This window comes from Chrysemys picta, chromosome 16 (assembly GCF_011386835.1).
Source record: "Chrysemys picta bellii isolate R12L10 chromosome 16, ASM1138683v2, whole genome shotgun sequence".
Taxonomy (NCBI): Eukaryota; Metazoa; Chordata; order Testudines; family Emydidae; genus Chrysemys; species Chrysemys picta.
Genome location: NC_088806.1, coordinates 11809374 through 11835222, shown reverse-complemented (window position 1 = coordinate 11835222; position 25849 = coordinate 11809374). Strand labels below are relative to the sequence as shown.

Sequence of the window (25849 nt, the reverse complement as noted above, 5' to 3'; positions counted from 1 at the left end):
TTACTAGTGGGGGCATGTGATAGTTCTCTTGTCTTTCTCCCTCCCCCACACTAACAGTCGGAGCCTAGGGTGATCAGATGTCCTGATTTTCTGGGGATAGTCCTGATATTTGGGGCTTTTTTTATATGAGCTCCTATTACCCCCCACCCCAGTCCCAATTTTTCACACTTGCTATCTGGTCATCCTATGGGAGCCGAAGAGATTCCCTGATCACCCATCTCTGGGAGGAACCAGTTGGAATTGCCCTTGGGAAGCTGCCGCTAATAACTCAGGTGTAAAATCATTAATCCGTTGGAATCAGATTAAAGCCTCCTCACACCCGGTGTCACGGTCATCGATACGGCTCATTCCTGGGATGTCACCCGCCAGAGCAATACAATGAGTAGAACCAAATCCCTTTCCAGAGCCCAGGCACACACACAAATCCTGGGGCTTTTCGTCCCTAGGCTTCTGGCGCCATCGTGTGGCCATTTGGTTTCACTCCTTTCTGTGAAAACCTTTAGCTTTCTGCACAGAAATGTTAATTCCCTGGGAGAGACTCGGGAGCGCTTCTCTTTTGTGTTGTTAAGGATTGAAATGTTCCTGGTTCCTTGGTCCTAACCTGCCTCCCGTTCTACTGCCCATGCAGCCCCATCCCAGACCTCAGCCCCCAGTCGATGCTGTTTCCCTAATCCCCAGCTGTGCAGGGAGTGAAACCTGTCGCTCCGCATTGCCTAGTTCCCCTAACTCTGAGGAACTTCAGCTCCTCTGTGTCCCCAGGGACCCTCCACACAACTCCCCTGCTTACCACGGTTCAGATATTACAGTAGCATGAGTCTGACGCTCACTTTAGAGGCCCCACATTAATAACCATTTTCAATATGAACTTACTGGAGATTCTATCGCAATATTTGGGTGGGGGGGAACCTATTATTCATAAAACTCCTTTCCCAAGCGAGTTCCAGGGCTCTTGATATCCCGTGTATCTGGCGATGAACGTCCACTGACCATGTAGCTGATTAGAGAGCCACTTCCTGGACACTACAGTACTAATAAACAATGGCCATATAAACACCACCCTATACCAGAAACTTACTGACTGCTATATTTACCTACATGTCTCCAGCTTTCATCCAGACCACACCACTCGATCCATTGTCTACAGCCAAGCTCTACGATACAATCGCATTTGCTCCAACCCCTCAGACAGAGACAAACACCTACAAGATCTCGATCAAGCCTTCTTACAACTACAATACCCACCTGCTGAAGTGAAGAAACAGATTGACAGAGCCAGAAGTCACCTACTACAGGACAGGCCCAACAAAGAAAGTAACAGAACGCCACTAGCCATCACCTACAGCCCCCAACTAAAACCTCTCCAGCGCATCATCAAGGATCCATCACTCTCACAGATCTTGGGAAACAGGCCAGTCCTTGCTCACAGACAGCCCCCAAACCTGAAGCAAATACTCACCAGCAACCACACAACAAAAACACTAACCCAGGAACCTGACCTTGCAACAAAGCCTGTTGCCAACTCTGTCCACATATCTATTCAGGGGACACCGTCATAGGACCTAATCACATCAGCCACACTATCAGAGGCTCGTTCATCTGCACATCTACCAATGTGATATATACCATCAGATGCCAGCAATGCCCCTCTGCCATGTACATTGGTCAAACCGGACAGTCTCTATGCAAAAGAATAAATGGACACAAATCAGACGTTAAGAATTATAACATTCAAAAACCAGCTGGAGAACACTTCAACCTCCCTCGTCTCTTGATTACAGACCTAAAAGTTGCAATATTACAACAACAAAACTTCAAAACGAGACTCCAGCAAGAGACTGCTGAATTGTAATTAATCTGCAAATTGGAAACCATTAAATTAGGTTTGAATAAAGACTGGGAGTGGATGGGCCATTACACAAAGTAAAACTATTTCCCCATGCTTATCTTCCCCTCCCTACAGTTCCTTATATCTCCTTGTCAAGTGCTGGAAAAGGGCCTGTAGTAGTGTTGGCCGAGGTTCAGCCCTCAGCGGGGCTGTGGGGTAGCCCACCGCCTTGCTCTGGTCTGCAGTCAGTCTGGGTCTGGCGGCAATCTGAGGCCACAGACACACAGTTAGGGGCTCAGGCCCGTGAGCAGTGGCTGAGCCAATAGGTCAGGACCCAGGCCCTTAAGCAGGGGCTGAGGCAGAGTCTATAGCAGCCCAGGCCCTAAGTCAGGGCGGGGCAACAATCAAATAGGCAACAGGTCCCAGCCTCTCTAGGCCAGGGGGAAAAGGGGGAGTCTGCCACCCAAGGAGTGGGTGGCAGGGGGGACGCAGGCCCTCCACTCCACTTCATCCCAGCCCAGGGCCTTAGCAGTGATGGCAACTCACTGCTATCAGTGGGGATCCTGGCCGCAACATATGGACATCAGCTCTGGCAGTGCAGCAGCCAGACTGGGGTCGGCTGCCCCCGGGCTACTTCCACACTCCCCCTCGTATGGTAGCTGGGCCGTCCTCGTATCATCAGTGCTCTCCACCAGCATCGGCTCCTCCGGGTAGGTAGCGAAGGGCAGGCTCGGCCCCTCCTCGGGGTAGCTGGCACGGGGCAGGCTTGGCCAGTCGCTGCCTGCGGCTGTCTCCCAAGCGGGAGCTCAGTTACAGACATCTGCTCTCTCTGCCAGCGTGGGCTCCACTGAGCTCGGCAGGCGGGCTTTTATACTTCTGGGTCAGGGCTGTGACCTCTGAGGGGCGGGCGCTGGACCCGGTGGCTCCGCCCACATTGGGATTACGGGCGGTTCGGCTCTCAGCAGGGCTGTGGGGTAGCCCACCGCCTTGCTACAGGGCCATTTTCATTACCACTACAAACAATTCTTTTTCTCTCCTGCCAATAATAGCTCACCTTAACTGATCACTCTCCTTATAGTGTGTATGCTAACACACATTGTTTCATGTTCCCTGTGCATATATATATCTTCCTACTGTATTTTCCACTACATGCATCTGATGAAGTGAGTTGTAGCCCACGAAAGCTTATGCTACAATAAATTTGTTAGTCTCTAAGGTGCCACAAGTACTCCTGTTCTTTTTGCGGATACAGAGTGTAGAGGGTCCAGACTCACCCCTGCGGCACCTCCTGCTGGTCGTCCAGGGAATTAGCTCTCCAGCCTCTGGAGCGCCCTCTGCAGGCCAGTGATCTGCCTGTCCTCTTCCTCAGGCTCCTGTGTCCCTCCCAGGACCCCGGTGCCCCTTGCCCTGGGTGCTGCCCCCTGGCAGTACCCACACACGCTAGGTCTCCCTTCCCAGGGGAACCTTCACCCACTAACCCCACCTCACCTCAGGATAAGGCCACTGCCAGTCACCAGCTAGCCCCCACTCTCTGGGGCAGACTGCAGTATAGGCCACTCATCATCAGCAAGGTTGGGTTTGGACCTGCTGCTTTGGCCTAGCTCTGGGCTGCCCTCTGCAACCCCCAGTACCGCTTAGCCTATTACCAGGCCGCAGCCTGGGGCTATCCAGGCTAGAGCTCCCCAGCCCTATGCCACTCAGGTACCCTGTCTAGCTCCCTACAGCCAGGCCCTTCTCCCTCTGAAGGCAGAGAGAGACTCTTGAGTGCCTGGCTCCCAGCCTTCTTATACAGGCCAGCTGGGGCCTGATTGGGGCGTGGCCCAGCTGTGGCTACTTTCCCAATCAGCCAGGTAGCTTTTCCCTTTGCCCCAGCCCTCTGCCAGGGCTGTTTTAAACCCCTCAGGCAGGAGCAGGGTAGCCACCCTGCTACATAGACTAACACAATTGGGGAGTCCTTGCACTGGAGGGGATGGGGAAGTTAATATATGGTTGGGAGAATTCACTCCTCTGGTGGTTAGAAACCTTCACCTAATTACAAGGGTTAAACTTGTTGATGGTCAGTTTAGATCCATTAGTTCACTACTAGTGGGGGCATGTGATAGTGTGGGGCAGGGAGGGAGAAAGACTGGAGAACTGACAGTGGGAGCCAGAGAGATTCCCTGTTCTCCGGTCACCCATCTCTGGGAGAAACCAGTTGGAATTGCCCTTGGGAAGCTGCCGCTAATAACTCAGGGGTAAAATCATTATTCCGTTGGAAATCAGATTAAAGCCTCCTCGCACCCGGTGTCACGGTCATCAACATGGCTCATTCCCAGGATGCTCACGGCCACAGCAATGCAATAAGTGGAACCAAATCCCTTTCCAGAGCCCAGGCACACACAGAAATTCTGGGGCTTATCATCCCTAGGCTTCTGGCGCCATCATCTGGCCCTTTGGTTTCACTCCTTTCTGTTCAAACCTTTAGCTTTCTGCACAGAAATGTTAATTCCCTCGGAGAGACTCAGGAGCGTTTCTCTGTTTTGTATTGTTAAGGATTGAAATGTTCCCCGGTTCCTCGGTCCCAACCTGCCTCCCATTCTACTGCCCATGCAGCCCCATCCCAGCCCTCAGCCGCCAGTAGATGCCGATTCCCTCAGCCCCATCTGTGCAGGCGGTGAAGCCCTTTCACTGCGCATTGCCTAGTTCCCCTAACTCTGAGGGACTTCAGCTCCCCTCTGTCCCCAGGGACCCTCCACACCACACCCCTGCTTACTACGGTTCAATTATTGCAGTAGCATGAGTCTGACACTCACTTTAGAGGCCCCACATTAATAACCATTTTCAATACGAACTTACTGGGGTTTTTATTGCAATATTTGGGTGGGGGGAACCTGTTAAAAATATTCATAAAACTCTTTTCCCAATAGAGTCCCAGGGCTCTTGATATTCCATGTATCGGGTGATGAACATCCACTGACCATGTAGTTGATTGTGGTATAAACATCTTAGATTTCCCCAGCTAGATAAGATCTCATCTTTACGTAAATGTCAGGGAGCCCTGTCTGAAAACAGTGACAATCTTAGAACAGTTCATCGGCAGAATTATCACACTAAAGCATATGTGCAAAGCATGTGCCCTGCCACTGAGCTCCCTCCCCACCAATACAGCTAATGCCATAAGGCATTGGGGGGGAAGGGGGAGAGTCTCCATGCTTGATCTTGGTGGCAGAAGTGATTTGGGGCTTCAAGAGCTTCCACATTATCACATAGTGGATGGGGCTGTGGGTGCAAGGCGTGGAAGAGGGCGGGGCTGCAGGCAGAAAGGGTGGGGATTTGGTATCACTAGCTCCTGCTTAGCGAGTAGGGTTCAGTTTAGGGCATTGGTCCCCAAAATGTGGGGCACGCTTCATAGGGGGGTACAGGGGAAAGTTCATGGGGGCACCTCAGGGCCTAAGCCAGCTCCCATGGAGGGCAGGGAGGGAGCACCACTCAGCCCCACTCTGCCCCAATCCTGCCTCCCTGGATCCTGGCCCGGCCTTGACCCCCTTACCCCGTACACACCCCTCTCTGCAGAAAGCCACCGTCCCGCTACCAGCCCCAGTTCTCGACCGTGGCTGCCAAGGGGCCGCAGACACAGATAAAAGGGCAGTGTGAAAAGTTTGGGGACCACTGGTTTAGGGTGACACCCTCAATCACTTCTATGCAGTCCAATAAAAGGTATTCCTCACCCCTCAAGCAGGAAGGACTATGTTCTGCTGCCCTTTACTCATCCAGGAAGGATAACAAGATTTCATTGCACTCATGTGATTTGTAACCCACCATCAGCCCAAACTGGTCCTTTTGGCAAAGCCGCCCCATCATGCTGCGTAGCTAGGTGGAGTAGGCGGGTCGGTGCAAACACGGTCTGTTCCTGAAGTCTTTCCCCCAGCTCATCACTAGGTGTGAGGGGGGAACTCGTTCAGACCCTGCTTACACTTAGGCTTGGTCTACACTACCCCCCCTAATTCGAACTAAGGTACGCAACTTCAGCTACGTGAATAACGTAGCTGAAGTTCGAAGTACCTTAGTTCGAATTAGTTCAAACTTACCTTGGTCCACACTCGGCAGGCAGGCTCCCCCGTCGACTCCGCGGTACTCCTCTCGGCGAGCTGGAGTACCGCAGTCGACGGCGAGCACTTCCGGGTTCGACTTATCGCGTCCAGACTAGACGCGATAAGTCGAACCCAGAAGTTCGATTTCCAGCCGTCGGACTTGCGGGTAAGTGTAGCCAAGGCCTTAGTATTTAAAAAGAAGAACAGGAGTACTTGTGGCACCTTAGAGACTAACAAATTTATTAGAGCATAAGCTTTCGTGGACTACAGCCCACTTCTTCGGATGCATCCGAAGCTTATGCTCTAATAAATTTGTTAGTCTCTAAGGTGCCACAAGTACTCCTGTTCTTCTTTTTGCGGATACAGACTAACACGGCTGCTACTCTGAAACCTTTTAGTATTTAAAAACTCCTTATTGTCCCTACCTCTGCTGGACTTAGATTTCTCCTCCTGTCCCTTCCCTGATAGCTCAGATGAGGTGGCCGAATGGTTAAGGTGATGCTGCTAACTGATTGTGCTCTGCATGTGTGGGTTTGAATCCCATCCTCATCGGAGGCCTTCAGGCTTCTCTCTTCCTTTACAAACAACCATCTTCCCTCTTTGGTACAATCACAGACCACAGCACGTTGCTTCCTGCAAACAAAAGCAATCTCAGGAACTCAGACCTCCTCCTCCCCCCCGCCCCCGCTTAAAATAAAATGTCTAAATACCAGATTTCTAAAAGAATTCTCTAGTCCTGGATTTCTTAGTTTTTATCTCAAAAGGTGACATCCTCATCATTTCCCCCAAACACCCCAAGACCTCCATTATTATTAAAATTATTAAAATGCCCCAGTCCTCAGCAAGGCCACGACAGTGACCCACGGCAAGAGTGTCTAGGCCAAGCTGTTGTGAGGGAGGGAAATCAAATATTTTCTCTCTGCTTCCCTTGGCAAGGTCTGACTGGAAAACAAAATCCCCCAAACTGAAGATTTTCTGCTGAAAAACCAATACTAGTCTGCTTGGGGACTTTGATTTGAATGTATTATTATTATTCTCTTGTGATTTCTGAATTCTTTCAGTTCAGTCTTTGTGCTCCAGGTGCGTTTCCAGGTTTTGAGTTGTGGGGGAGAGAGGCCAGGTCATGATGTCTCTTCCCCTCTTTCACAGTTTCTTCCAACTTGCTAGGAAGCTGCTTTGCTACGATGTGAGTCAAGCAGTGTCCATTGTCTCCGGGCTATCTCGGAGAAGTCTGCATTGTACGCGGCTCCTGGGATAGTCCTTGGGAGCGTGGATTCCTTCAATGGGCCAGCAGCGAGTCTGGCTCCTCCACTGTGACACCAGAAAGGCTGGTTGTGGGCATTTGCCAACCTTGTAACATAGTTCAGTAACACACACAGAGCAAAACATCCACTGACCATGTAGCTGATTATGGTATAAACATCTTAGATTTCCCCAGCTAGATAAGATCCCATCCTTATGTAAATGTCACAGAGCAAAACTTCATCACGTCCCAAACAAGGCGAGCAGACGCCATCCAACAAGATATTAATGTTCAACAGATCACGGCTTTTGAACTGATTCCTCACCTGGCAGACTGTTAAGGTGACCAGACCACAGAAATGAAATATCGGGATGGGGGGCAGAGCAAAAAAAAAAAAAAAAAGCTGTTTCACAGGGGCCGGGGAAATTAGCAGGCCCCGCCGGGAAGGAGCCGTCTCCCCCCTCGTCCTGGCTCCTCAGCTGAGCGGCATTCCTCCTCCCTCCCAGGCTTCCAGCTGTAATGGCGGCGCAAGCCTGGAGGGAGGGTCTGGTGGCGGCTTCCAGTTCCTGGAACTGCTGGTGAGTACGAGCTCCGGCACCGGGCGGGCAAGGGGGGCTGGCAAGGGGGTTGCTCCCCCAGTAAGGACACGGGGGGGGCTTAGCAGAGGAGCCAGGATGAGAGGGAAGGGGGGGACTCTGCTCCTTACCTGGCCTGCGGCGGCCAGCAAAACATGCTGAAGCAGGTGCGGGGCGGGGACGCTACCCCCCTACAGGGGCAAGGAGCCGGCCGGGGTCCCCCTTGAGCCGATAATCTTTATATGGCCCGCTCACGCGCCCCGAGCCGCTCTCTCCCGCCACTGCCGGGGTCCAGAGCCCCAGAGTGCCCCCGTCTCCCTCCTGGGGGAGCACTCCCCTTGCCAGCCCCGCTTGCCCGCCCGGTGCTGGAGCTCGTACTCACGACTCACCAGCTCCAGGAACTGGAAGCCGCCACCACCCCTCCCTCCAGGCTTGCGCCGCCATTACAGCTGTAAGCCTGGGAGGGAGGAGAAATGCCACCTGCTTGGGGAAGAGGCGGGGCCAGGGTGGGGATTTGGGGAGGGATCCAATAGGGGAAGGAGGGGGCAGAATCAGGGCAGGGGAGAGAGAGAGTCCCTGCAGGAGGGCAAAATTGCTTGTTTGTCCAGTGTCCCGACCGCACATGGGTCAGGACCAGTACCGCATTATTGCCTAGGCCAACAAGGCCTAGGCCTAGGGCGGCAAATTTGCAGGGGCAGAAGCTCCCCTCCACGCCCCACCCACCTGCTCCAGCTCACCTCCGCCTCCTCTGCAAGTGCGCCGCCGTGTCCTGTTTCTCTCCCCTCCCAGCGCTTGCACTGTGAAACAGCTGTTTCGTGGGGCAGGGAGGGAGTGGTGAGGAGGGGGAACGCCGCGCGCTGGGGGAAGAGGTGGGGCCGGGGGAAAGGGATCCAATAGGGGAAAGGAGGGGCGGAGTTGGGGCGGGGGTTGCAATGGGGGTGGGGAAAAGGGCGGAGTCGGGGCGGGCCAGGGCGGCAATTATTTCCCGGCCTGGGGCAGCAAAATTATTAATCTGCCACTGGTCAGGACACGGGACAAACAAGCAAATATCGGGACAGTCCCGATAAAATCGGGACATCTGGTCACCCTACAGACTGTGTACAAACCATAGCATCATTATATGACAGTGGTGAGTAGGGAGCTGCTTTGCGCACAGCTGGGCTGACATTGCAATGGAGACGTACCCGCAGAGTCCATCTCTCCCGGGATAAAGATTGCAGCAGGGCTGGCCTGGGTCATCGGACTTGGGCTCCTGGAGCTAAAGCTGTGGGGCTCAGAACTGTCGTGCAGATACATGTATTCCTGCTGGGTTGGGAAACCCTCCCCCCTCGTGGGGCTCAGTGGCTGGGCTCAAGCCCGTATGTCTGCACTGTCATGGTACAGCCCTGCAGCCCCAGCCCCACATGCCTGAGCCAGCTGCCCCGGGCTTGGAGACAGGTGCCCCTTAATCGCAGTGTAGACATAATGTCAGGGTACGTCTACACGGCGACGAAACCCCCGGCTGGCACGTGACTGACAAATCCGGCTTTGCCTCCTTCTGCTCCTTGTTCCCCGGGACGGGACGATCTGCCCAGAGAGGCTGCAGCCAATGGGTCTGGGCAGGTCCCGAGTCTGGGAAACTCCCCCCCATCTCCCCCTTCCCCACCGCTGTCCCATCTCCCCCTTACCCCCCCTCCCCGGTCCCGTCTCTCCCTCCCACCCGGGCTGGGGGCTCTGAGCTCGCTCCCTGCAGGCTCCGGGCAGGGCGGGGCTAATGACGGGCCCCGCCCCCAGCGCAGACCCCGGGAGAGGGGGAGGGGAGGCCCCGCGTGGGGCGGGGACACGTGTGGGGCGGACTCGCTCCTGCCCAGGGGCGGGGCTGGGGCCGGGCGGTGACTCTGCCCCAGTGTCCGTTGGGGGGAAGCCCCGCCGATCTGCGCATGCCCAGAGCCGGGAGACACAAAACTCTTCTTCGGCTCCAACGGCCCCGCACGACCCAGCCAGAGCCGCAGCGCCCCGAGCGTATTCGCAGCCGGGCCCAGCCCCCGGCCCGACATCACTTCCGGTCCAGAGAGAGTCCGGAACTACATTTCCCAGCCTGCCCCATGGGCGCTTCCGCCCTAGTTAGCTTAGGTAAGGGAAGGTTTCAGAAGCTGTTGCTGCGCATGCTCCGTTCGATCCCCGTTTGTCTCCCCCCAGGCCTAAAGTCACTTCCGCTGCTGTCCCCGTGTGATCCGGGAGCGCGGGCTGAGCGGGGCGGGGCCGGGACCGGCAGCGGCAGCGGCAGCGGCAGGAGGGGCCCGGAGCGGGGCTGTGGAGAACCCCGCCCCCAACGGAGGGGCAGCACTGCCTACCAACGCCGCGCGTGCTGCGCTCCAACGGCCGCAACCGTCACGTGTCTCGTTCTCTCGGCCCGGCGCCTCACGGGATCCGTCGCTTCCGGGCCCGCTGCGGGGGTAGCTCCGGGCCCGCGGGAGAGCCGGTAAGAGCCGAGTGGGGTGGGGGGAAGCCCCGCGACCCCCCGCCCTGGGCCAGGCCGGAAGCTGGGGTGAGGCGGAGGGTCCCGGTGCGGCCTCTGTAGCGATCGGGGGGAGGCGGGTTGAACTCTCTGTGGGGGGCCGGGAAACTTCCCTGGCGGAGAAAAGTGTCTGTGGGTCTGTGTGTTGCACTTGCCCATCCCCCACTGCTGCCCCCTTCCCTGCTCCAGGGACCTTCCCCCCCCCGGCCCCCTTCAGACTGCCCCCCCGGCTCCCTGCGGCCCGTGTGAAGGGGGGGGGGACCGTCACTGTCTGTGTGTGTTGGACAGTCACATAAAATCCCTTCAACCTGCCCCTCCCCCTCCTCCTCCCCTCATTTCATAGCCACAGAAAATCCCCCCTCCCTCCCGCATCCCCGTCTGGGGGTTTGTCTCTCCTGTTATGAAATGCGGAGTTTGTGACCCATTTTCTGCACGACTCTTATAGAAGGATATAAAAATCCTAAAATCCCTCCCCCTCCCCCCCTGCCACTTTCTCTCTCTTTCTCTAATTCTACTTAAATTGTGCCCTGTCTCTCAAATGATAAAACACAAACAACATCTCAGATTTACCCCTTTTCTCTGATTCTTCAGCGTGACTAGACATTTATTGCAAATCTTGTCTCTTTTCTTTCTGTTCATTTATCAAATACTGATGAGAAATACACTCAGATTTTACCTCTGATCAACAACTGACATGTGCTGTGGAGTGTAGGTTTTTTTTGGGGGTGGGGGGAGAGAGGGATTGTTCTTATTCCTGATTTGCCTGACATTATGTTGTGGTGGGGATTTTTCTCTATGTTGTGTTTTTATACCTATATATTGCATAGCATCCTAGACATGTAGGGCTACTCAGGATCTCAAGCTGTCATCAAGTCCAGCTCTCTCTGTTGAGGCAGGACCCAGTATATGTAGATTATCTCTGACAGAGGTTTGTCCTACCTGTTCTTAAAAACTTCCAGGGAAAGAGACTCCAGCAACTAGGGATTTATCCAGTGAAGTAGGTGACTTTGAGCCAGACACTGAAAGATCCTTGTGCCTTCCACACTGGCCACAGGAGGTTACTATTATCCGGTGCATCTGAAGAAGTGAGGTTTTTACCCACGAAAGCTTATGCCCGAATAAATCTGTTAGTCTTTAAGGTGCCACCAGACTCCTTGTTGTTTTTTTTAGGAGGTTACTAGTACTCCCTCCCCAGACTCCTGGGTGCAGCCAGGGATAATTTAGTGGTTTATGGGAATTAGAAGAGGAAAATTCATTAAGAAGGATGATATTTGTGTGTTTATTATTAAATCCCCAGACACCCACCAATCCCCGTCCTTCTTCCAATGAGCTATAAATAGCTATGATCCTATAGTGAGTTTCTGCCTCTCCCCACTTTCTATAGCAGCGCTTTTAAGAACAGGTCAGGGAAACATGGAAATACTTTGAACCAAATTCCAGAAGCCGCTGAGCATGCACAAGTTAAAATGAAAACAAGGTTCTGTCTCTCCAAGGACCTGGCCCCTAGTGCAAAATTATAGACACTCCCTAGAAATCTGAAATGGCCACTTCATAACTGATAGAATGTTATTGATTTATTGACTTCTGGGAATTACCAATAAAAGAAAGAACCCAGTGAAGTTGATACCATGAGGGAAAGATCTCATATGTCTTTACAAATTGGTATAATCTAATCTGGAACTTTATACAGTAAAATGCCTTATTCATAGCCCTATAGCGATTGCCTGTATCCTGTAGGGACCTTAATTCTGCACAGTCCCAGCTGCTTCTGTCCCCCACCATACCCCCAAACCTTTTCACCTCTCCAACTATCAGCTGTCAGTTTTCCCTTGCTGCTACGCCTTCCTGACTGGCAGAGAAACTCTAAGCTCTAGCCCCTTCTCTTTGCCTCTGAAAGTTGCCTTTCCCAGGGCTTTGCTGCCTGTGTGAATGGCAGATAGGGATGGGGAGCCATCACTTTCTGCGTATTGACTGAACATCCATCTAGTCCCTCACACCTTCATTTATGCAGCGGTACATTTATTGTAATTATTTATCTTTTAAAAAAAGCAAAAACATCAAAGATCAGGTCTGCAGCCTACAAACCCTCCGTGTCCTTAAACAGCAGTACGTTGGGCCCTGCCAGAGTATCAAGTTCAGCAAAATTCAAACCTCCAAAAACTAGGAAATAGAGAACTAATGTGCACGCCAATGCAACCTTAACTCTGCGCCCTGGAGGTGGCAACTGCCACTGGGCATTATCTGCCAGCACTCCAGCTGCACTCACTGTGTTAGGTGTAGCTTCACTGAAAGGTAGAGGCGTTAGTTGGAGCAACTTAGTGGAGGTGTGATTGTGATATAAGAAGATCTGGGTCTGAGTCCCCCATGTGAGCGATGAAAGGAAAGAGGTGCATGTGTACCTTGAGCTTCCAGTCTGTATTTGCACTGAGCTGTGCATGTTGTCAGATGGAAACGGGACTGTTTGCCATGGGAATGGTCAGCAGTGAGATGGGATCTGAGAGCAGTCAGTGTGCTTAACGATGGGTAAGTGAATGTAGAACGTTAGCTGGAACTTCTGTGAGTAAGGATGAAAGAGTTGTAAAAAGGGGTGAAGAGGTGTTCAGTTGACAAGTGTGCGGCTGTTTCTGGGGAGCAGCCCAGTATCTGAGTTTAGAACAGGTGTCAGTAGCTCCTGTACAGCACAGCTCACCTAAAACCAAATTCCAACTGAGCAAAGATAAAGTGCTTTATTGTGTGCCCTGGTTGACATTTTCCCTAGTACTTGGAAGGCTCATTGTTCACGTGGGTCAGAATTAGGATTACATTGGTGTGTACCTTATCTCTGCATTTCCCGATTATTACAAGTTTGAGTTTTGCTGATCTCTCTTCTGGAGGGGCACCAGACAGCTCCGGGCAACCTTAAATCCTGTGTTCATAAAGTTTTTTGTAAGTGAATTTCCTAGCTTTTTGCACAGAGCGATGTTGGCGGGAGGAGGTAGCAGCCCTATAGGCAGTTGTAGGTCTCACACAAGTTTGCAATCGGAGGCACAGAGAAGTGCAATGACTTACCCAAGGTCGCCCAACAGGTCTGTGGCAAAGTCAGGTATAGTCCCAGTCCAGTGCTCTCTCCACGTAGGTGCTGGGTGATTGTGAAGTGTTGCTCCCCTCTCCTGTACTTTTTTCATTACGGTGGAATGGGAATAATGGTCATGCCTTCAAATGTTTCTCTCCTTCACCACCTCCTCCTTCTGCTACCATTTCCAGCTCGGCCTCCCCTTCTTTCAAATGTTTGTCATGGGCAGTTGGTAACAGCCACCGAGAGAAATCTCTCACATGGTCTGTGCCCCAGCTGGGCCTTCTACTCCTAGTCTAGCCATGTCCTAGGTCTGCCCCTCCTCCAAACACGCCCCCTCCCCGATACACTGTGATCTGCCCCTCCACCCCATACATGTGTAACATGTACCTTTAAACTATTCATATTTTGGATTTCAGATAGTTAAATTTGTTACCTTCTGCTCCCTGTCATAAGTTTCATTTGTTTGGTGGTGCTCTGATGGTTTTCCATTGACAGTTTGGGAGGGAGAAGGCTGGTCACTTGAGCTTTGCGTTACCTTGTGTGCTGACTAGTGAGAAGTGACGACTCCCTCTTGGGTGGATGGTCCGATCCCGGGGCCCGTTACCTCTCGGTGATTGATTTTTCCATTCCAAGTTCATAAAGTAGATTTTCAATATAAATGCTTTGTTCCTTACATATGACCCCTATGTTGATCTCTCAGTCTTTGAGTCTTGACCACCTATGAGCTTTCTGTAGACATCTCACATGACCATCCTCCGAGAGATGTGTTTGGTGTGATGGGTTTGTCGGGTCTCAGGTGAGAGCTGCTGGCAAAGACCAAGTGACTCTTTGCCAAGGGATCTCTGTGTCACTGTCTGACCCCCGTAGGCCAGGGAGAGGACGACTTTCTGCCAATGGTCTTCAGGACGGGTGTTGAATTCACTGCAGTGCCCCATGTCCCCTCTCCATTTCCCTTCTCTGTGTGCTGTCTGGGACGCTGCTCCACTTCCTGCTCCACAGGCCACCCCGTATCTACTCCATGTGCCAGGCTGCTGGCAGCCCCCAGTGAGAGGCCATCCAGCCCATCAACTTGGTGCCCAACTGCTGGGCCTCCACTCAGTGAAGGCCAGAGCCCTGAATGCTGCCAGCCCTCTGTTTGGGGCTGGAGATGCTCCACAGACTGTTCCCTTCCCAGGGTTGCCCCAGTCTGAATAGAGTAGGTCTCTCCTGTTAACTCCTGCTCCAAACCTGGCATGGTTTGCAGGTGTGGAGGAGCTGGGCCAGTCCAGACTAAAGCAGTTTAACCCCCTTCTGTGCCAGCGTGGGGTTTATATAGCCCTTCACAGGCACCCAGGCCCAGGGAATGGCCCCCTATCAACCCCATGCCTAATGTGGTGGGGCAACCCACTGGCAGCGTTGCCTGTGAGGGTGCTGCTCCCTCCTACTCCCACTTCCTCCCCTCCCCCTTTACTGCCACCACAGTGCCTGTTACCTTGACTTCCTGAGGGGTGTGTTTTCTTATCTCTTTCCCACCCCCACCCCACCCTGGATCTGTTGTGAACCCTCTGTCACTCACTTCAGTCTCAGGAGACAAGGCGGGTCATGGGGTACGGGTGATGCTATGCTGGAGATCCATCATCACTCCAGGAGTGGCAGCCTTGAGCTTCCTTGAAGGTTGCCGGGATGTTGACGTGAACTGGCGGAGAACGGGGGCTTGACTGAGTCCATGGACCATTTGGCCCACACTGTGTCACTGTAAAGCCTGCTCTGCATTGCTGCCAATTGTTGCTGGTGGTGTTGTGCCCGTAAGTCTCTGTAACGCTGTCTTCAGTGACTTGAGGGCATGAGCACCAGCCTCAGGCAGACTGGTAAGAAGCAGGGAACAAACCCCAAATTGGTTGTGAGGTCTATATGTAGATTTCACCAACCAAGTATCCAGTGTAACAGCATTAATGTGGAATCGCAGACAGTTCCCTTGGGTCATCCCATATATCTCACCATGCAGGTGAGCTCACCTTTGTGACAGATGGTCCCTTACTCCAGGGGTTCTCAACCTTTTTCTTTCTGAGGCCCCCCCCCCCAACATACTATAAAAACTCCATGGCCCATGTGGGCCACAATACTGCCTTTCTGCATCCAAAAGCCAGGGCTGGCATTAGGGTGTAGCAAGCAGGGAAACTGGCTGGGGCCCCATGCCACAGGGGCACCCACAAAGCTACATTGCCTAGGCTTTGGCTTTAGCTCCTAGTGTTGGGGCTCAGGGGCCCTGGACTTCAGCCCCATGCGCTAGGACTTCCGTTTTCTGCCCTGGGCCTCAGCAAGTCTAATGCTGGCCTTGCTTGGCAGCCCCTGATAACTGCTCGTGGCCCCCCAGGGGGCTCCACACCCCTGGTTGAGAACCACTGCCTTACACCATGAATCACAGCAATGTTCAGGTTACTGCCAGTCCCAAAGGATCAGGCACTTCCTTAGGTCAATTGAATCTTAGATCTCCCACAAAGACAACACTTGGAGCCAGTCCTGTCATAACCTGTATTGAGATTTATTTCAAAGAAAATGAGAATAGTTTATAAACTTAAAGCAGATGCAGACGAGTTACAGTCTTAAATATCAAAAGGCAATGGAAGCTTAATAAGCAAGCTCTACATATTCTTTAGGACTAATCCAGGATAAGGAGCTGAGAATCTCTTCCTTATGCCTAGAAACTTTGCCCCCCCAGAATCCAAGCAGCATACAGATAATCAGTTCCTTCAGCATGGGGTTTTTTATCCTCTTTTTGCCATGTGCTCTGAGCTGCAAACTCAGCCAATGAGAGATCAAGAGCACAACAACAGTCTTGTGTCTTCTTTAATGTCCCATAATAGTCTATCTAGTGTTGATGGACCTTTCCTGCCAGGCAGGGTGTAATGCATTCTGTTGCCAATCAGCACTTCCCCTAGGTAAAGTCTCTCCCCTGTCTGGTGATTTAAATAGCCACAGAGGCTCACAATGCAACTAGCCCAGGCAACAACTCAGTAAAGCATTCAATAAAGTCTAAACACATTCTTGTCATTATAATACTGTTTTAACACTACTAACACTGGTGTGTCAGACTGATTCCAGCTATGCATTTGTCCATGTTCAATTAAGACATGGGGGCTTTTACAAGAGCTAACACCTCATCTGCCAGTGTCACAGGCAGGGTGGGCAGGGATGGTGTCTCTAGCCTCTGTTTGCCAGAAGCTGGGAATAGGCGACAGGGGGTGGATCACTTGATGATGACCTGTTCTCTTCATTCCCTCTGAAGCACCTGGCATTGGCCACAGAGCTAGATGGACCATTGGTCTGATGCAGTGGGCCATTCTTATGTTCACAGGTTCTATGAGGAGTATCTACTCATCTGGACTCGCTGGGGAGCCACAGAAAGAAATGAGGTGTGCTGAGACAAGGAGGCCCAGTCTCAGAGTCCCCAGGGTCCCCCTTGCCAAAAGCTAAAACTAGGCCCAGCCCATGAAAGGGGGCACTCCCAGGAGAGACTGTATAAAGGCTGGAACATCAAACAACTTAATAAACCTGAGACAGCTGCCTTGGGACAATGACAGGGAGAATCCCCCAAAGTGACTCCTTTGATTCTGCTCTTCTCTGGCCTTTGGTTCATAGAATCATAGAACTGGAAGAGACCTCGAGAGGTCATCTACTCCTGTCCCCTCACTCAAGGCAGGACTAAGTATTATCTAGATAATCCCTGAGGTGTTTGTCCAGCCTGCTCTTAAAAATCCCCAATGATGGAGATTCCACAACCTCTCTAGGCAATTTATTCCAGTGCTTAACCACTCTGACAGGAAGTTTTTCCTAATGTCGGACCTAAACCTCCCTTTCTGCAATTTAAGCCCATTGCTTTTTGTGCTGTCTTCAGAGGATAAGAAGAACAATTTTTCTCCCTCCTCCTTCTAACAACCTTTTATGTACTTGAAAACTGTGATCATGTCCCTTCTCAGTCTTCTCTTCTCCAGACTCAACAAACACAATTTTTTCAATCTTCCCTCATAGGTCATGTTTTCTATACCTTCAATCATTTTTGTTGCTCTTCTCTGGACTTTCTCCAATTTGTCCACATCTTTCCTGAAATATGGCGCCCAGAACTGGAAACACTGCTCCAGTTGAGCCTAATCAACGCGGCGGAGTGCAGAAGAATTACTTCTCGTGTCTTGCTTACAATACTCCTGCTAATACATACCAGAATGATGTTTGCTTATTTTGCAACAGTGTAACTCTGTTGTCTCGTATTTAGCTTGTGATCCACTGTGACACCCCCCCCCCCCCGGATCCCTTTCCACAGTGCTCCTTCCTAGGCAGTCATTTCCCATTTTGTATGTGTGCAACTGCTTGTTCCTTCCTAAGTGAAGTAATTTGGATTCGTCCTTATTGAATTTCATCCCATGTACTTCAGACCATTTCTCCAGTTTGTTCAGATCATTTTGAATTTTAATCCTATTCTCCAAAGCACTTCCAACTCCTCCCAGCTTGGTATCCTCCGCAAACTTGATAAGTGTGTCGTGGAAAAAGTCACCCACGCATTGATTTTAGTTCACAGACTCAAGCCTGAGGCCATTTTATTGCAATACATACCAACGCGTTGGGGCGACAGTCAGAAAACTGTCAAACCTAGCAGCAGCCTGCAAGCTGCTTTAGTCCATCAAACCGCAAGTATAGTACAAATAATACGTCATTTATGTGAAAATAAGAGTAGCGGTCTGTCCGTTTTTCCCGGTAGCTTTCTCATTATTTACGAGAATTGGGTGCCTATTGGGTGGGGGCGTTTCTTGGTGGTTTTGACATGGGTGGTACTTATTTTTTGTCAGGGTACATATTGTTTTCCCGGGGGGGTCTGGGGGTTTATTACAGGACGCCCAAAGATGATATATGATTGGCTGGTGGCAGGTAGCTGGAGGAGCTGTCCTTTACTAGAAGCAATTTCTTCATATAAGCCATTACTATGTTTCATCAGCAAGCAGTTATGTTTTTTTATCTATAAGCGGTTATCACGTTGCTAAGGCCTTTCGCATGGCTTCCGCCCCTCCCTCCTCTGGTCATAGCCCATGACCGTATTTGGCAGAGAATTGCACAGCTTAGCTTTGTTCAGGTTCTGGCCTGTACTGTTTTATGTAAAGGCCGTCTGTACAGTCAGCTTTTGTCACTGGGCCTGAATTTGGGCCTTTGGTGTTACTGTGGCTGTCATTAAAAAGGCTACCTAGCTCTTTTTCCCCACAATTTCCCTCCTCTGATGCCATGTAGGCATCATTATCGTAATTTGCTAAAGCGGCTATGGGGTAGTATTTAGACTTGGTGGAAAAGGGGGATTAGCGGACACGAGACTGGAGGTATTGATGGATTTGACACTAAAGTGGCTTATTTCTGGGTCTTAGGGGGAATACAGTGTGGTTTCAGGGATATCTATGTGGAAAAGAAGGGCTTGGGGTGGAGGTTGAACCTGTAGCTGGGGTAAACGACATATCTTGCAGAGACAGCAGAGGGAGGCGATTAATAAACAGCAACAGATCGTGAGAATTATTCCAGTTAGGTTTTTAAGATTGAGGAAGTGAAGAGGCTGGGCGTGGCTTGGGTGATTTCTTTAGAGGCAAAATACAAAACGTCATGGGAAGTACATAGGGTACCCACTCGATAGGGGGCCTGAAATGCTTTGGCCTCTTCGTTGTATTCGATCTCTATTACATGTACCTGGTCTTGGAGGTGCGATAGGTTGGAGAGGAGGGAAAGTAGAAAAGTTAAATTTAAGAAGCGGTTTGGGAGAGGGAAGTCCAATCGAAGGTAAGAGGGACGGCTGGGTGGAGGGATACAGAGATTTGGGGATTAGCAAGCCATGTGATAAATCGGCTACCCAGAGCAGTGGTCAAATTAAGGTGAAAAGGAAGAGGGTTGTGGGGATTGGATGGCAGGGCGCAACCATCCCTTTTCCCAAACAGGGCTTCTCCTCCTGGGGCCTTGCCTACTGCTTCTCCTTCCCAACAAACTGTATCAAAGATGTTCAGCAATTCCCCAAGGTGTAACTTACGGAGACAAAATAATTGTGGGGGTTCCAAGGGCCATAAGGACCACAAGGTTCCGATTCCCACCCAGACGTTTTGAGCAGTGAAACCATGGGGAGTGGTGATAAAACGGCTAGGTCCGTGGGGTGGCTTGACTTCCCATACCTGCCGGCTGATAACTCAGTCCCATAGACAGCCCGCCCAGGGTCCCGGCAAAAGTAAGTGCGCTGGGGCCTATGTGCCATTGACAGGCCCTGAGGCCTGGAAGGAGCATTTTGAGGAGTCTCAGGCCCACCCTGACAATGCCCACGTATGCCTCCATTTCCATAGCTCGGGTGGCACTCCTGCAGTAGCATTAAGGGCTTTGGGCCATTGCTGACTCAGGACATCGCTTTGCATTTCTGCTAAGAAACCATTAAAGAAATCCTGCATTTGGCTGCAAGCTGAATCCCATCCGGTGTTTTTCCCTATTAAAACGAGGGTGTTTATTAATTTTGTTAAGAGGGTTTGGGTTGTGGTTCCCAGTCCTGACAGGGCATGGAGGATTTTTATATTTGAGAGGCTGCTGGTTAACCCTGCCTCAATGAGGAGGCCTGATGCCCTTTCCAAATTCCCCAGGCGTTGTTCATGGTCCTGGGCCTTGTCTATCGTCCAGATAGCGGCTGCTCCAGTTAGACCATGCAAGGCCCCTTCCAGCAAGCCTCTTTTTCGCCGAAAATTTTCCCACTGCAGAAGCTGGGCTAATCGAATGGCTGCTCCTTGGGTACAATTGGGGTATAGGGTAGTTATTTGGAAGGCGGAAATGGGAAATGACAAGGTGATGGTTCCCATAGTTGCATTTAGCACCATCCACCATCGGTAGCGGAAATTCTGTTGGTTGGGTGGGCTGTACCACATTTGGTGGTCCGAGACTCGAATTTCTCTGAGGCCGTGATTAGACAGATGTGTGTGGGAAGGATATGAGGGGGAGTAGTTGGGGAATGGAGATTGTAACGATGGGCTAGGAGGCAGTCGTGTAGAGTAGGGGTCCCCCTCCTGTAGGTGAAAGTAAACTTAGGGTGACAACCAGAATAAGTGGTAGGAATACCAAAAAGCAGGTAACTGATTACAAAACATTGCATGGAAGTTCCCGTACCAAACGGCAGTTCACAGGTGCCAGCTGTTGCTAATATGTCAATCTCTGCATGGGAGTTTTCCTCCAGAGCCTCAAAGCTGGTGTCGGTAAGGGAAAAGGGGAAGGATGCCTTGGTGACAGTTTTGTTTTTACGCCACTTGATAGTGTGGCCATATAGATAGCCGTTAGGTCCTGTTGAGAACAGGCCGGGACAAAATTTCCCAAGTGAAAAGGGGCCTTCCGGCCTTGGGCAGTCGGAAGCATTTACAAAAGTATCTTGGGACCTGGCTTGGGAAGTGCCCATGGGGCTTAGAGGGGAAGGGGTGACAGTCTGACTGGTAACTGACTTGCCTACTCAGTTGGGGAGTGCAGTGCACCAGGAAGGAACCTGGGGGTAGCGGCAAGGGGCTTCCCCTGGGAGAAATCCTAGGTAATAGCGAGCCCCACATTCCCAAGAAGTCATACCACGTGTCCCTGCTTGCCAGGTAATAATACTTCTTCTCTGGTTGTTATACCAATAAAAACTAGCAGGATCTTATTAAAGGGGACAAGATAAAGATGCCACATTTATTATGATAATTTTATTTATGACCAGTAACTAATATCTTAATCCTTATACACACACATTATACCTAATACCTATAGAGAGAGAGAGACACACACACACACACATCCATCAGATGTTCTGCAGCTGCTGCATAGTTACCAGTCCTGCTTGAGTCTGTGGCTTGAGTTTGCAGCTTGGGTTCATAGCTTGTGGCGGCTGACTGGCCAGGAAAGCCGGGCACAAGGACGAGCTGGGTCTCTGTTGGGCATGCACCGATGCCCTTCCATGTTGGCAGCAGAATGTTACCCTCCTCCAAAGTTTTCCAATTTACCCATCCTTTTTGTAGGCTTTAGTTTGAATCCAGAGTCTATAGGTCTTGCTGTGTCATGCTGCCTCTGGGTTGGTGATTGATCACCCGTCAATTGCAGACATGACTTTCAGCCTTGGACCAGGCTTTGATCTTCTTTCTATTGTACCTTTTCTTTTTAGGGTGGATTCTTTTTACTTTGTTAGGGCTTTTGTCTGCATCTTCAGCCGTTGGTGTTTGAACTTTATTTAATCAGGACAGGCTGGGGCTGGAGGTTGATTCCATTATCCATACATACCTCTGTCATAACTATAAAGAAAAGGGTGTAACAGCTGTCCTTTGTACAGTACTATAAAATCCCTCCTGGCCAGAAACTCCAAAATCCTTTTCCCTGTAAAGGGTTAAGAAGCTCAGGTAACCTGGCTGGCATCTGACCCAAAGGACCAATAAGGGAACAAGATACTTTCAAATCTGGGCGGGGGAGGGGTGAAGGCTTTTGTTTGTGCTCTTTGTTTGGAAGTTTGTTCGCTCTTGGGACTGAGAGGGACCAGACATCAATCCAGGTTCTCCCCATCTTTCTAAACAAGTCTCTCATATTTCAAACGTGTAAGTAAAAAGCCAGGCAAGGCATCTTAGTTTTACTTTGTTTTCTCAACTTGTAAATGTACCTTTTACTAGAGCGTTTATCTCTGTTTGCTATACTTTAAACCTAAGGCTAGAAGGAGGTCCTCTGAGCTCTTTAAGTTTGATTACCCTGTAAAATTATTTTCCATACTAATTTTACAGAAATGATTTTTACCTTTGTCTTTAATTAAAAGCCTTCTTTTTAAGAACCTGATTGATTTTTCCTTGTTTTTTAGATCCAAGGGGTTTGGATCTGTATTCACCAGAAAATTGGTGAAGGTCTCTCAAGGCTACCCAGGGAAGGAATGGGATGGTGGCAGCGGACCAAACCTAAGCTGGTAATTAAGCTTAGAAGTTTTCATGCAGGCCCCCATATTTGTACCCTAAAGTTCAAAGTGGGGATACAGCCTTGACATGGTGGTAGCGGTGGGATTCATTTAAAACCCAAAAGCCAGGAAGATTTTCTTTTCCTTCTAGCTGCTTGGAAAGCAGAGCTGAAGGTAGATGCATATCTTATCTCTCCTTGCCTGAAGGCAGAGGTGTTAAGTATTTTAACAAGGGCCTTTGTTAAGAGAAGGGTTCAATTAATAAGTAAACGACTGGTAAAAGGAATTTACAAGCTAAATTGTTTTTTTTCTTTTTACATCCTTGGGAGTAGCTAGTTAGAAAGTCTCTGTTAACTCAGCAGCAGCCTGAGCTAAGTGCATCCCAGTTTCAGTCAACTTCAGAGGGATGTGACCCAGCACAAGAAAACAGAAAAATAACTACCAAAGAAGTAGCTAACAAAATAAAACTGGCCAAACTAGAAGCATAAGAAAATGAAAAAAAAATCAGACTACTTCAAAATAAAAAACTCGAAAAGAAGCCAAAAAGGAGGCCCATAAAAGAAAAAGAAAAAAAAGCCAAAGAGGAGGCCCATGAAAGAGAAGAGAAAGCCAAAGAGGAGGCCCACAAAAAAGAGATGGAGCTGAGAAAAGCCAAAGAGGAGGCCCACAAGAGAACTATGGAGCTGGAAAAAGCCAAAGAGGAGGCGAGAGAAAAAGAAAGGAAGCATGAACTGGAAGTAGCAAGGGCTAGGCAGGATGCACCAGCCCATCCTAGCAACTCCTCTCCAGGTACCACTTCCCATCCCAGAAAATTCCCCATCTACAAGGCAGGCAATAATACTAAGGCCTTCTTAGAAAATTTTGAAAGGGCCTGCCATGGATACAGCATCACTCCAAACCAGTACATGGTAGAGCTGAGGCCGCAGCTCAGTGGACCCTTAGCAGAGGTGGCGGCTGAAATGCCTAAGGAACACATGAACAGTTATAAACTTTTTAAAAACAAGGCCAGACTCAGAATGGGGCTAACACCCGAGCATGCCCGTCGACGGTTCAGAGCCCTAAGGTGGAAACCCGATGTGTCATTTACCCGACATGCCTACCACATTGGAAAAAATTGGGATGCCTGGATATCAGGAGCAAATGTTAAATCTACAGAAAAGTTGCCCTTCCTAATGCAAATGAAGCAGTTTTTAGAGGGTGTTCCTGAGGAAATAGAAAGGTACATCCTAGATAGGAAGCCCAAAACTGTAACCGAGGCGGGGGAAATTGGAGCCAAATGGGTGGAGGTGGCAGAAAAGAAAAAAAATAGTAGCAGTTGGAGCGAATATCAGAAGGGGCAAGCCGAAACAAAACCTTACCACCGGGGACAACCCAAGGCCCCGCCCACATCCCAAGGGAAACCCCAGGCGCCTTCTCACCCCACCACACCAGTCTCCACCAACCAACATCGCCCCGCTGATACCTTAGCAGGGCGATGTTTTAAATGTAATGAACTGGAACATATAAAGGCTCACTGCCCCAAAAACCCCAACCGATTACAGTTCATTACACCCCAATCACACCAAAGATCCCCAAACCCAGATGCCTCTCTCATACCCTCAGAGCAAAGGGAAACCTTGAAAGTGGGCGGAAAGAAGGTTATCGCTTGGAGGGACACTGGGGCACAAGTGTCACCTATCCACCAATCCCTAGTGGACCCCAAACTCACCAACCCGGAGGCTCCAGTAACAATTCAACCCTTCGTGTCACACTCTGTAACCTTGCCTACAGCCAAGTTGCATGTCCAGTACAAGGGCTTGTCAGAAATACGGACTTTTGCAGTCTGACAATTATCCCATCCCCATGCTACTGGGGGAAGACTTGGCCAACCATGTGAAGCTAGCCAAGAAGGTGGAAAAAGCCTGGCTGCGGGTGACTAAGCAAACTTGCACCCCCATCCCTGTTCCTGAGCCGTCCACTAGGGCCCCGTCTGTGTTACCGAAGACCCAAACAAAGGTGGTGGAACTAGATCCCCTGCCAACAACTGCAACAGCCGTAGTGGATCCAATCCCAGAGACCAAGCCAAAGCCAGTCCCAAAACCGGAACTGGCAACGCAACCAGCACCAGAACCATTGCCAGCACTGAGTCCAGCGCTTGCAAACCGTCTACAACTCCAATGCCAGAGGGCACCAGCGAGCCTAAACTGGCAGAAGCAGCAGATAACCCTACCCAAGAGGCTCAGCCAGAGCCTAAAATACCACATAGTGCACCAGCGGACAGCGGTTCACAGTCAATGGAAACCGCCCCAGCACCTGCATCGCTTCCAGAGGGGCCAAGCCCCAGTCCACAGTCCAAGGAGGAACTGATGTCTCCAGCATCAAGGGAACAGTTCCAGGCTGAGCGGGAAGCAGATGACAGCCTTCAGAAAGCTTGGGCGGTGGCGCGGAGCACCCCACCGCCTCTCAGCTCTTCTAACCGATCCCGGTTTGTTGTAGAACAAGGACTTTTATACAAGGAGACTCTTTCTGGTGGGCACCAGGAAGACTGGCATCCTCAAAGACAGTTGGTAGTTCCCACTAAGTATCGGGTAAAGCTCTTGAGCTTAGCCCATGATCATCCCAGTGGCCATTCTGGGGTGAACAGAACCAAAGACCGGTTGGGGAAGTTCTTCCACTGGGAGGGAATGGGCAAGGACCTGGCTAATTATGTCTGGTCTTGTGTGGTGTGCCAACAAGTGGGAAAGCCCCAAGACCAGGTTAAAGCCCCTCTCCAACCACTACCCATAATTGAGGTCCCATTTCAGCAAGTAGCTGTGGATATTCTGGGTCCTTTCCCAAAGAAGACACCCAGAGGAAAGCAGTACGTACTAACTTTCATGGATTTTGCTACCCGATGGCCAGAAGCAGTACCCTTAAGCAACACCAGGGCTAAAAGTGTGTGCCAGGCATTAACAGACATTTTTGCCAGGGTAGGTTGGCCCTCCGACATCCTTACAGATTCGGGAACTAATTTCCTGGCAGGGACCATGGAAAACCCGTGGGAAGCTCATGGCATGAATCACTTGGTTGCCAACCCTTACCACCGTGAAACCTATGGCCTGGTGGAGAGGTTTAATGAAACTTTGGGGGCCATAATACGTAAATTCGTAAATGAACACTCCAATAATTGGAACCTAGTGTTGCAGCAGTTGCTTTTCGCCTACAGGGCTGTACCACATCCCAGTTTAGGGTTTTCACCATTTGAACTTGTGTATGGCCGCGAGGTTAAGGGGCCATTACAGTTGGTGAAGCAGCAATGGAAGGGGTTTATGCCTTCTCCAGGAACTGACATTCTAGACTTTGTAAGCAACCTACAAAGCACCCTCCGACACTCTTTAGCCCTTGCTAAAGAAAACCTAAGGAATGCTCAGAAAAAGCAAAAGGCCTGGTATAATAAACATTCCAGAGAATGGTCCTTCAAAGTAGAAGACCAAGTCATGGTCTTAAAGGCGCTCCAGGGCCATAAAATGAAAGCGACGTGGGAAAAACTATTCACGGTCCAGGAGCGCCTAGGAGCTGTTAACTGTCTCATAGCCTCCCCCACCTCCAACATAAAGCCTAAGGTATACCATGTTAATTCTCTTAAGCCCTTTTATTCCAGAGAATTAAACGTTTGCCAGTTTACAGCCCAGAAAACAAATAA

At 50.6% G+C, this 25849-nt stretch overlaps 1 protein-coding gene and 1 long non-coding RNA gene across 12 annotated transcripts in view; one reads left to right on the top strand and one right to left on the bottom strand.

Moving 5' to 3' along the window:
* Positions 1-4026: 4026 nt before the first annotated feature.
* Positions 4027-9723, bottom strand: LOC135975984 (uncharacterized). The gene is made up of 3 exons (XR_010593214.1): positions 8451-9723; positions 6321-6528; positions 4027-4866 (listed from the first exon to the last, which is right to left on the bottom strand). It is a non-coding gene; the product is annotated as an uncharacterized LOC135975984 (long non-coding RNA).
* Positions 9724-9927: 204 nt separating this feature from the next.
* LOC101950183 (zinc finger protein OZF-like) overlaps positions 9928-25849 on the top strand; it is a 61538-nt gene continuing 45616 nt past the window's right edge. For 5 of the 11 annotated variants that reach the window (XM_065569566.1, XM_065569569.1, XM_065569563.1 and 2 more), the window contains exon 1: positions 9932-10174. The gene's annotated coding sequence lies outside the window, so the exon portion shown is untranslated. Of the gene's footprint in view, positions 10175-25849 lie in introns of all 11 variants that reach the window. The other 6 variants (XM_065569568.1, XM_065569570.1, XM_065569562.1 and 3 more) reach the window with 4 other exon arrangements.